The sequence below is a fragment of the Xyrauchen texanus genome, chromosome 1, assembly GCF_025860055.1.
Source record: "Xyrauchen texanus isolate HMW12.3.18 chromosome 1, RBS_HiC_50CHRs, whole genome shotgun sequence".
Taxonomy (NCBI): Eukaryota; Metazoa; Chordata; class Actinopteri; order Cypriniformes; family Catostomidae; genus Xyrauchen; species Xyrauchen texanus.
Window position 1 is genome coordinate 16,371,294 of NC_068276.1, and position 13,199 is coordinate 16,384,492.

Consider the following 13,199-nt stretch of genomic DNA (forward strand, 5'->3'; position numbering starts at 1 on the left):
TTACAAAATAGTGGGAATGTGTTTAGGATTATACAAGCTGTTCACATATGAGTGTCATCCAATTTAGTGAAACCTCAAAAACACAGATCAGTGTGCCACCACTGGATACACTGGATAATGCATTCATAGTGAAGTGTGATGATATGTGGTGCCATCAAGGTGAACAATTAGTGGAGGAGGAAGAGCAGGATGTTGGCATGCATGTGTTGTGTGGGGGTGAAAGAGCCTATCAGCAAATCTTCAGTCACGTTTGCTGCTGGCTAATCTAGCGGTATTAGCACAAAACCCATACGGTTGCAGTAATAAGCACAACTCACCTAATCAAACCATAGCCAGATGTAGACACTTCTTGATGAACTTGAAGAGCACAATGAAGCCAAGAATGAAGAAATGTGGACCAGGTGGAGAAAGCTGGAGGCAGGGAATCTCTAATATCAAGAGTTCGCTCGCTTGATGACAATGATGTAAAATTCACTTATGACTTTATTTTCTGGCTCATTTGAAGAAGGCGCTGCCAGTGAATCTTACTTGCCAGCCATTTTGTTTTTGTTATAGTCCAATTTTGACTTAGTTATGTTATTGTTAACAAGACAAGAGCTAGACATTCCTCACAAAAAATAAACGTGGTGGTACCATGGTTGAGTTATGGTTTCAGATGGTAATTCTAATGGTTATCTTTGATATATACTATAGTATTATTTTGAATGGTTTATTGAAATCTATCTTACCATATTCATGTCTGAAGGTTTTTTACAAGGTATTCAATAACAATGTGTTTCAATAGAATACTTTGGAACCATGTCTTAAAAACACATGGTATTATACCATATCCCAAAAAAAATAGAGTATTGTTTTTGTTGTAAGTAATGATACAATCCAATTGAGTTGAAACAAATTAAAGGTGCACTTAGTAATTTTATTTTATGTTACAATGACGGTGTAGCATCATGCAAAAGCATTAGATTTCAATTACATATGATTTTAAATACATTTTTCAGAAGCACAGTTCGTTTCTTTGTGTTTAAAATGTTTTAATGAGAGAACGATTACTGAGTGCACCTTTAAAGAAGCCTCTACATATTTAGTGCAAATCCTATTATTGCCCTTTTCAATCCATAATACTGGTGTAACAGTGAATCTGTATTAACCAAAAGTCAAGTAAGCATGTAAGTATGATGGAAAATGCTGTATTTTCTATATTGTTGAGATGCACCGATATGGAGTGTCTCAGCCAATACCAATTACCTATAATTCACAGTTCCTTGTGGCTGATACCGATACTGATAACCATTAATAGCTACTCATTTGATAAATCGTTGTCATTTAAAAGTTTGGAAACACTTAACTGCTGATATTTAAAGTTTGCCAGATGTAGCCTAACATGAACCAGAAATGTACCTATGTTACAGATGTATGCTGATTGTAAAGAGAATTAAATAATACGCATGCATACATTTTTAGGTGCCCATTTATACAAGTATTTACGGTAATCCTGAAGATTTGCTCACAGAGAGAGAATAATTAACTTCTAACAGATTAATCCATTAAACCAAAATGAGACCATAATTAAAAGCATGTAACGAACATTAAACAACAAAACACAATAAACTCAATATAACTTATATGTCAGTGGTGGTTTGTGAATGTTGTGTACAGTATGTGTTTCACATTCACAGATGCTTATTAAAGTGCACATCTAAGACAGTTCCAATGTATTACTTGTGAAATGTGATCATAATGCGAATAAGTAAAAACATCATATAGATGGAATAGTTATACATGAGTAGTTAGAAAAGTCCCAACTCGTAAAATACAAGCACATTAGTTTCACTCACAAACTGGTAACTACCCGAGTCCCTCCCCGAAAGAGAGAGGCCACAGGCAAGTCAGAGATTCTGAGCCGCAAGCAATTCAACCATAGCAAATTATTGGCGGTAATTCCACTTTTGGAGCAAGTGGAATGATATATTAGCCGCCTTTATATAGTGCTACCCTACTGTACAACATAGTCCAGAGAGAGAGAGGAAGATCTAATCTGTGATGCCAGACTTAATTACTGTCCAGTCAGAGGAGCCACCTGGGATCCAAACAACATGACTGAAAGAGGAAGTGAAGAACTGCTGAGGGGGTATAAATATTCCACTAGTGGTAGAAATGAAACTGTAGTGGAATTAAAATTAGAATATGCAACCCTACAATTACCACCAACAACTAATCATTTTCACCCTCAGTGAAACACTTGAACAACAGTCAGACAAATTAATGATTGAGGACAGAGTTTGTGAATGCTGTACGAGACCAATCCAAGGCTGATAGAAGAAGCTGAACAACAAAAATGTTTTCGCAATGAATCTTTTAAATAATATTCAATCATTGAATTTTGAATGAATAGCCATTTTTAATACTGACAGTTGAGAATTGAAGTCCAGATAAGCAAAGATTCAAATAAAATATAGAAATATTACACTTAATATAATGTAGATTTAGAGAAAATAATAGAAAGTAATTTAACTTGTCTGCTTTGTTTTCTGGATTTGTAGATGTAGAATTGCACCAACATATTACCAGACATTTCCAAGACTATGATGAAAAGATTTCTCTAATGCCCTCTATTGGTTTAAAATAGATCAACGCTTGTGGCCTATTGGAACATCAACACAAGTGAAAAGTAGCCTAAATATAGCCCTGCTAGTCTATAAGCACATGAAAACTACAGATATAATGGTACATACTACAATACGGTATGTGATGATATTTAATTAGTGGTGCATGCTAAGGCTACTATCGCTCACACTTCGAGTTAGCCATTTGAACAAAACACTTAACCTAAGAATGAAACTTTGGTGCATTACTCGTCCAACACTGTTGGTGCTACAGGCATGAATAAAGTCTTAATACATGTGGTTTGATGAGAAGAGGAAGAGCTAGCCTATAGCTTATCAAAGTAACTCAATGCTTTTCAACTCCTTAACAATACAACAAGCAAAACAGAAGGACTTGAGCCATATCTAGAGACTGGGGGTGGGCTCTTTGGACTCTGGACACTGAAAACACCCTAGAAACAAAAATCACTTGGATTATGTTAGCAACCACATAAAAAATTACCTAGAATTGTGGTGGTGACTTTTGCACAGGCAAGCACTGCTCGTGCTCTTTTTTTCTGTTATAGTCAGAGACTGTCTTAATTATTAACAAGATTATTGACAAGAGCTCCACAAGCCTCACAAAAATAACAATGATGGACTCAACAAGGTACAGCGCTGGTATCTGATGGCACTTTTACATGGTACTTTGATAAATGCCATTGTAGTATATTAAATGGTTTATTAAATTGAATCTTAGAATATTCAAGTACCATGGTACTCCAAAATAATACCACAGATAAGCACTATTTACATTTTCTTTAGAAAATGAATTCTAGGTTTTTTTTTTATTTATTTTTTTATTTCACTCAATACACATCTACAGAACTGTTAGCCGATGCTGAGGATTCAGAATTTTCTGAGAGCATTCTAGATATTTCTTTGGGTATGTGCATTTGCAAAAAGCTTAATAGGGTTCCCACTCTCTTCAAGGCACAATTTTATTGTAACCAACAAGTGTAATATTTAAACAAAAACACATGCATCCATTTAAATCGAGCTTTTATTTTGACAGTAGTTTCTCACCTCCAAACAGTTTGCAACATGGTCCAGTGTGAATATCAATCTCCATAATGTGATTTCATTAAATAAATAGTCTGTATCAGTGGCGTAACCCAAATGAAATACAATTATGATGATTAATAATAGTAAGTAGTGGTGTAAAAATCCATTGATATAATGCTGAATCTTCTATGCATCAATTACGGAATACAGGGCTCAACATTAACACTTGTCCGGGACAAGTGGAATTTTTTATTAATATCTCAGTAATGAATGTTAACTCAATAGCGCGAGATTGAGCACAATTTTTATAATTTCTGCATGTTTCACTTTAAAAATGCAGGGAACTCCCTCTATTGCGTCGCCCTCTCTCGCTCTTGCCTTCACAAGCGTGCAGAAGCTTGTGAGTGCGAGCAGTGGGGAAGTGCGTATTTACTGAACTTTAGATTTTACATCTATAAACGGGTATAAACTAGGGCTGTCAATCGATTAAAAAAATGTATCGAATTAATTACATGGTATCCCGATTAATTAATCGCGATTAATCGCACATACAAATATTTGCTGAGAAAGCCCCTCATATAACAATAATTCAATATATAAAGATTATACATATTTATATCAATATATAATTATACATAGTTATCTTTAAATGTTAAAAATTATATATATATATATATATATATATATATATATATATATATATATATATATATATATATATATATATATATATATATATATATATAAAATATATTCAGATAATTAAAATGCATTACATTATTGTGGCAGAAGAGTTAATCATTGATAAGACGATACAAAAAGCGGCTTTAGAATACAATGTATTGTTTACTACCATATTATTGATCATAAGTCAATCATTGGCACACAGTTCACAGTAATCCATTTCACAAGTGAATTTGTCAATCAGTCTGAGATTTAATATGAGGGCTTGTTTAAGAACCCGTCTATTTACACCTGAGTCAGACATGCTTGTGTCGCGTCTTGGGTGTGTTGCGTCATAAACATAAAATGTTTAGGTCACTGTGTCGAGTTAAATATAGTTTAATACTCAATCTTTAAACACATCTTGAAATCTCTTTGATCGGATTTGTGCTCCAAGTTTTTTGAACGCAAGAACGTAACGCATGTTTTTGTTGTTCTGCCTACTGAAGTGTTTTCTTCACTGTATAAATTGCGCATTGCCACACAGCTGAAATTTCACTTACTGCCCTCTGGAGTAAACAGGTGGTACTACAAGCTGGTATTTCTCAGGAATCTTCCTTATTATGGTCCGGGGGCATGCGATTAATTGTGTTATTTCTTTTAATGCGTTATTTTTTGTTAAATTAATCGCACTGAATTAACACGTTAAATCGACAGCCCTAGTATAAACCTGTTAATTGGACATGTAAATGGTGTTGTGCCACATCTCTATAAGTGAGCGATGCGATAAAACTATTGCTCCTGTTTATAATCAACAAAGCTGTCTTCATCGCAAGCACGCAAAGTTGGAGAGATCTAATTATGTATCGTCACATTGTGGCGCTCCCTCATAATACAGCAAGAAAGGCAGAAATTCCAAAAATGCTTTGTGTAATAATACCATCTGTAAAGTGAGGAGAAATGCTTAAAACAGACTTATGCACCCGTTACATCTCTCGTCTTTTTAGAGCTCCATCTAATGGGTGTATCCGAGGTATTTTCTCTGCCATGTGAATCAGTCAATTTTAACAAGTATTTAACAATATACATTATAATAATATTAACGCTATAACATTAATAAATTACACACAATGAAAACATATTATCTATCTTTAATATGCATATCTGTTTTGAATATACAACATAATGCATTCCATCAATATTAAACAGCCGTTTTTACTGCAGCTAGTGAGAATTTAACTCAAACAGACGATTTAGAAATGAAAATGTGGTAACACTAAGATTGATAAATGCTGTAAAATATTGTTCATTTATAGTTCATGATAGTTAATGCATTATCTAATGTTAATGAATGGAACCTTATTGTAAAGTGTTACCAAAAACACTGTCATCATTACTCACATTTACTATGATGTTCCAAACCTGTCTGACTTTCTATCTTCTGTGGAACTCAAAAGGAGATGTAAGGGAGAATGCTAGTTTCAGTCTCAATTCACTTTTATTTTATTGGGGAAATAAGCAGTGACAGTGAATAGTGACTAACATTCTGCCAAAAATATAATTTTGTGTTCCTCAGAAGAGAGAAATTCATACATGCTTGAGGTTGAGTAATGATTTACCGCCTTTATGCACTGTGTTCTTAATCCCTATTAGGTGTAAATGTTGACGATGGAGCCTTTTCTTTTTTTCTTTCATGTTTTTGTCTCCGGACAAGTAAACTGAATGACAAATTTACTTATCCGAAGGACAAGCACATGACCGTGCTTAAGGTCAAGCCCTGGAATATAATAATCGATTGTAATGACTATACTTATACCCAATGTGCAACAGAGGCCTTCTCAGATTACACGCATGCTCTCACAACAGATACAGAGCATGTGAATCAGGACAAAATGCATGCACTTTAAATTAAGAACGTTTATGCTACAGAGTTCAATTTTCTGAGTCATTATTCTTAATTGCGTGCCCCCCGTATGAGCAAAACATTGCTAGCTAACTGTTGTTATTTGCTTCCCCAATTATGATATATTATGTATTTTATGTAATATTTGGAGAATACAATAAAATTGTATAGGAACACGCCTTTACTCGTCATGATTGTTCATAACATGTGTTATAGGCTTCCGCCATTAAGTTGTTTATACTTTATACATTGTATTTCAATTATTGATTAAATATAGTTCCTCTGAGATTATATTAAAATACATTAAGCATATTCAACAGTCTACCGTCTGTTTCATAGTTTGCATCAAGTCAGACATGATGTTATCGCCCTTTTCATGAATATCCTTTTCATGTTAGCTGACTAATTAATGCAACATTAGCATTATTATTTGATTATTTATATTTCCAGTCACACATGTACCAAACCTCCCTGCACTCCCTAAAATTATTTAGGAAACTATTTCTGAACAGTTAGAAAAAATTTATTGAATTTTATGACTAAATATAAAGCCTAATATTTAGATACGTTAACAGGATTACCTACTCCATTTATAAAATTGCCATTCATATGTTTAGTTAAGTCATTATAATGTAACAAAAGTCATTATAATGTAAAAAAAAAAAATTAGAGGTGAAAAGAAATGAATGCTTCACTTCTTGCACTCCAAGTTTTCCCTTAGCACACCCAAAGCCTTGTTTCTGGCTAGGGGCGTAGCACCAAATTTTGGGCCCTGGGTACAAACCATCTTGCTGGGCCCCCGTACCAAATATGTATGTATAGAAAACTGACTTCTAAGGGGCCCCCCCCTGCCTCGGGCCCTGGGTACTCGGTACCCTTTACCCCCCCCAGTCCGACGCCCCTGTTTCTGGCTACGCCACTGGTGTGCATGTGCTGCACACTTCAAAGTGCTCTGCTTACACATACATATAAGAGCACGTGTGATGATTGTGATGAGGCATTTTCAGTGTTTGAGCGTATTAACATTTCACAATTTTTATTTGATTGTGCAAACATTCATATTCATCCAAATATGTAATATTCCATGACATTCTGGGTTTTATAGCTAATGTCATTTTTATGACAAGATTCTGCGATTCCATCCGTGTTTTCCACATACTGCACGTGGTAACAGCGGTATAAGAGGATTCCGATCATTGAATTATTAAGAATGAATTCACATCCCGATGTGTAAAGGCCGAATCAACATGCTTCCAATGGGTGTGAATTTGTAATTTTTTTACAAATGAAATACAAAATTTAAAACGTGGTCCGAAGATCATCGTGGTCTTAAGTTTATAATTAAAAAAAAATTTTTGGTTAACATTACAACAATGTTGGAATGAAAAAAAAAATGGATTTTGTACAATTTCAGTACTTAAAATATTTTGTTGCAGCAAAGCAGAGATATAAAGTTTGTGACTGGGATTTGTTCATGACATGACGTTTTTCACGATGTGGAGCCGCCGGGAGTGACAAAACGATTTTGTGTATTTTACTCCTATTCCGAGTCGTGATCTTTACCATTGTTTTTTACATGTAATAAAACCCTTTTAGCAACAGTCAAACAGTTTTATTATACTTAAATATTTTCAAGGACAAATAATAATTTTCCTGTATGTTTAGGCATTTTTCAAATTTTCCATGACTGGAAAACTGCATAGCAAAATTCCAGGTTTTCCAGGACATGTGAGAACCCTCCTAAACCTCAAACTTATTGTGATTTATAAGTAAGCAAGAGCACGTCTGAATATATCTGCTGGCTCATTTCAGTTTTCATGGCTCTATCCCTGTTGTTTGCCACTTCACCTAAACTTAAAGCTGTGCTACTCCACAGTGTCTGAGACAGAGTTTGTGTCTAAGGGACAGCATCGGATTGTCACACGCAAACACACAGCCTCAAAACAAACACTTGCTCAGTCAAGCAACTATTCCCAAACCTACTTCACACAGACTACCAAGTCTTATCAGCCTCCTCCCACTTTCTACTGACATCCCCCATTTAACTGCTTTGTGTTGCAAATACAAAACCCAAGCTGCTGACTGCCAACAAAGGTTGCCTTGGATACGCTCTAAGCACACACACACACACACACACACACACACACTCACAAGCTCTCAAAAACACACAATGGGGCTAAAGGGGCCCCCAGGAATGAAAGGAGCATGGGAAAGTAGAACAGGCAGAACAAGACTGAAAGAAGGCGGGGGCTTTAATGAACAAGACTGACCTGTTGACACTGATGGTGGACTCCCATCTAGAGTCTAGAACACTTCCTTTCATTTCCTTTGCTTCATAACTATAGTCTCGCCTTCTCACAATGAACCCACAGGCAAGACACACTTTTTTAAAAGTGATGGGTTTGTTATTTACAAGACAACTGTTTGTGTTTTGCAATTTCTAATTCAATAAATACAAAATGCAATCGCTAGTACATGGGTACTTTACTCATAACATGTCTATGAACCTTTTTGAATCATCAGGATCTTAGGGCAGAATTAGAATGAATATCCAGTGGAAAGTGTAGGCTATATTAGGTGATGTGACTGGTCCCCAATTCTTTTTTCCCCATTTTCAACATTTAATCACCCCTTTGCATTAGATATGGTCCCCCGGTGTGAAAAAATTCATATTTTAAAGTACATACAGTGTATATACAGGTCCTTCTCAAAAAATTAGCATATTGTGATAAAGTTCATTATTTTCCATAATGTAATGATAAAAATTAAACTTTCATATATTTTAGATTCATTGCACACCAACTGAAATATTTCAGGTCTTTTATTGTTTTAATACTGATGATTTTGGCATACAGCTCATGAAAACCCAAAATTCCTATCTCAAAAAATTAGCATATCATGAAAAGGGTCTCTAAACGAGCTATTAACCTAATCATCTGAATCAACTAATTAACTCTAAACACCTGCAAAAGATTCCTGAGGCTTTTAAAAACTCCCAGCCTGTTTCATTACTCAAAACCGCAATCATGGGTAAGACTGCCGACCTGACTGCTGTCCAGAAGGCCATCATTGACACCCTCAAGCAAGAGGGTAAGACACAGAAAGAAATTTCTGAACAAATAGGCTGTTCCCAGAGTGCTGTATCAAGGCACCTCAGTGGGAAGTCTGTGGGAAGGAAAAAGTGTGGCAAAAAACGCTGCACAACGAGAAGAGGTGACCGGACCCTGAGGAAGATTGTGGAGAAGGACCGATTCCAGACCTTGGGGGACCTGTGGAAGCAGTGGACTGAGTCTGGAGTAGAAACATCCAGAGCCACCGTGCACAGGCGTGTGCAGGAAATGGGCTACAGGTGCCGCATTCCCCAGGTCAAGCCACTTTTGAACCAGAAACAGCGGCAGAAGCGCCTGACCTGGGCTACAGAGAAGCAGCACTGGACTGTTGCTCAGTGGTACAAAGTACTTTTTTCGGCTGAAAGCAAATTTTGCATGTCATTCGGAAATCAAGGTGCCAGAGTCTGGAGGAAGACTGGGGAGAAGGAAATGCCAAAATGCCTGAAGTCCAGTGTCAAGTACCCACAGTCAGTGATGGTCTGGGGTGCCATGTCAGCTGCTGGTGTTGGTTCACTGTGTTTTATCAAGGGCAGGGTCAATGCAGCTAGCTATCAGGAGATTTTGGAGCACTTCATGCTTCCATCTGCTGAAAAGCTTTATGGAGATGAAGATTTCATTTTTCAGCATGACCTGGCACCTGCTCACAGTGCCAAAACCACTGGTAAATGGTTTACTGACCATGGTATTACTGTGCTCAATTGGCCTGCCAACTCTCCTGACCTGAACCCCATAGAGAATCTGTGGGATATTGTGAAGAGAAAGTTGAGAGACGCAAGACCCAACACTCTGGATGAGCTTAAGGCCGCTATCGAAGCATCCTGGGCCTCCATAACACCTCAGCAGTGCCACAGGCTGATTGCCTCCATGCCACGCCGCATTGAAGCAGTCATTTCTGCAAAAGGATTCCCGACCAAGTATTGAGTGCATAACTGAACATAATTATTTGAAGGTTGACTTTTTTGTATTAAAAACACTTATTTTATTGGTCGGATGAAATATGCAAATTTTTTGAGATAGGAATTTTGGGTTTTCATGAGCTGTATGCCAAAATCATCAGTATTAAAACAATAAAAGACCTGAAATATTTCAGTTGGTGTGCAATGAATCTAAAATATATGAAAGTTTAATTTTTATCATTACATTATGGAAAATAATGAACTTTATCACAATATGCTAATTTTTTGAGAAGGACCTGTATATATATATTCAAATGAGATTAAAGCTGTTCAAGTTGTCTTAATTAAGTATTACTTGAAATGTCAAGTTTTGGACTCATTACTCAAATATTAAAGTTCATTGAACTTATTATTAATAAAAATACATAGACTTAAGATTTGAAGTGTTAATAACTGAAATTACTGAATACAAAATTGAGGCTATGGGGAATACCCACAATCCCTTGCTACTTGAATTATTTTTCCTTGGTCCATTCCATTGGAGGGACCAGATTGGGGAATTGAAATCATTGTTATTAAGAATTCATAGATGTTTTAGCTCTTTTGTTGTATTATTTATGCTTTGTTACAAATCGTTAGGGTGATCTGTGTCTCTTTGGTCAAGTTTGACCCTGGTCACACAATCTCAGTTCTCTTTGTGCAGCTGAATTGCATATATGCATTTCTCTAAATAATTATTTAATAACTGACCTAGAATCAGTTATCATCTTTATTTGGGCTGTGCTGTTGTTTGATCTAAAATGTAATCAATTCAATTAAAATGTACAACAGTAGAAACAACAATATTTAAATTAAAATCTGAGTTAAGTCTACTTGCACGTAGTTAACTCAACTTAAATAGTTAAGTTCACTCTACTAATTTAATTGAACTTAAATACTCAAGTTTTGGGAGACACCATTACTCAATGGAATTGAGGGAACGAGTTTACTCAATCAAATGAGTACAATGAACATATTATGGTTTTCAGTGTATCCACATTTTGAAGTAAATCAAGTTTCCATGTATCCAATTAGTGTTGTCAAAAGTACCGGTCCATCGGTACCAAGTCGATACTACAATAAAAACGATGTAACGATACCAGTGTTTCTGCAGTACCGGTATTAACAAACACCGACTCAATCCAGTACCAGCGCGCAGTATGACTGACACACAACTGCTTTAAAATGCTCACATTTTTAATGCATGCTGTTACTCCTTAAACACTGAAATGGACAATTAATCTAATTAAAATCGTGACCTGCCCTAGTGTGATTTATTAAACAGCTAAAGGATGCAATCTTACTGTGGATGAAATTGTACTTTAAATAAATTTGTCCGTTCATCCACTAGAACTCCACAAACATTGAGAATCATTTTCGTTGTATGAGATGACAAAGCAGAGCATTTATCCATTGTGAATTATGTAATATATATATTTATATAATTAAAATCACAGCATCTGCGCTTTAATCTCAGCACAGCTTTATTTATATCGCATTTAAAACAACAGAGTTAACCAAAGTGCTTCACAGTATAAAAATTTTAAACATAACAACATTTCAAACTGACCACATACACAAACACCAGTAATCTAAAATACAAACACTGCAAAACTGTGTCCTACATTTCATTTGCCAGACTCAAAGGCCAGTGTAAACAGATGAGATTTCAGACGAGACATAAAAGTCTTCAATGATCACACTGCCCCGTGTCATGAACTGTTTATCCAGAAAAGTTAGGCTTACTGCAAAAAACACGTCATAATAAAAGCACGATTCAAAATAAAAGATAGATGCCTGAAATTGAAGAAATTGAATAAAAAAATATTACAACTTTATAGTAAAATTTTATATTCTATGTAATAATAATAATAATTAATCAAAGTATCACAAGCAAGACATCTGTTGAATAAATGTTTGGCAAAAAAAATGCAATGACATTTCTATTTTCACTTGTTAATTGTTTTAAGAATTTATTGATTAGACAACATTTTGATGATGAAATTAAATTAAACAAATAATAATTATTATTAAATAATTAAAAATAACTAAACTGGTGTTCAATAGCACACAATCATATTAGCATATTTTTGCTGTGGTATCGAAATTGGTATAGAGAACTGTGAATTTTCACTGGTATCAGTACATACAACTGACATTTTGGTACCATGACAACACTATATCCAATTAAAGTTCAAATCATGACCATTATTGGGAATCAGTGTTTCCTCAAAAGTGCTAAAAGGATTGTTAATGGAATCGTTCAGGAACCATGATCATTAAGTGGAACTGGAATCTGAACAAGAATCGTTAAATTCCTTACTATTTCCATTCCTAGATTTGGTGGGAGTACTAAATAAGAGTCTCTAAAAAAATTTTTATATTTCAGGTATACTTGATACTTGCCCTTTTTTTTAAATAACCTGTATTACAGAAGTGAAACCCATACTGTTTCCTATCACAGTGCAGAGTGGTTTCGAAGAGATAAACTAATAACCTAACCCTTTTAATCCACAAAAAAAGCGAACAATTTTCATGTTTATGTAACTTCACGTTTACTCTGTTCCTTGTGGTAGAATCCATTCTAAAAGAGCAATAAATCTGAGCTAACTTTCTTTGCATACACAACCCAGAGTGAGACTATTTTAAATATTAAAGGGTTTACATTTGACAGAGCAGCGGTTAAACACAAGCTGAAAACATTGCAAAATCTCACACCCACTTCACAGAGAGTTGCAAGGGGCTCACAACATTTGGTCTAAGCAACCATTCACAGTTTTAACATCAATAATGTTGAAGCTTGTTGAAACTTGGTTCTCATCCATCAAGAAACTCAAGATCATGTTAGTGACATATAGTGATATATGGATGGTAAACCTCATTCTGCTAAACTCGTGACATTTGACTGCTATAAATGTTAGGGTTACTCCAAATTAACATA

At 35.3% G+C, this 13,199-nt stretch overlaps 1 protein-coding gene across 3 annotated transcripts in view; it reads right to left on the reverse strand.

Moving 5' to 3' along the window:
* The window catches only part of LOC127638974 (E3 ubiquitin-protein ligase DTX4-like), a 32,020-nt gene that overhangs the window by 11,246 nt on the left and 7,575 nt on the right, over positions 1 to 13,199 (reverse strand). The window lies entirely within an intron of this gene.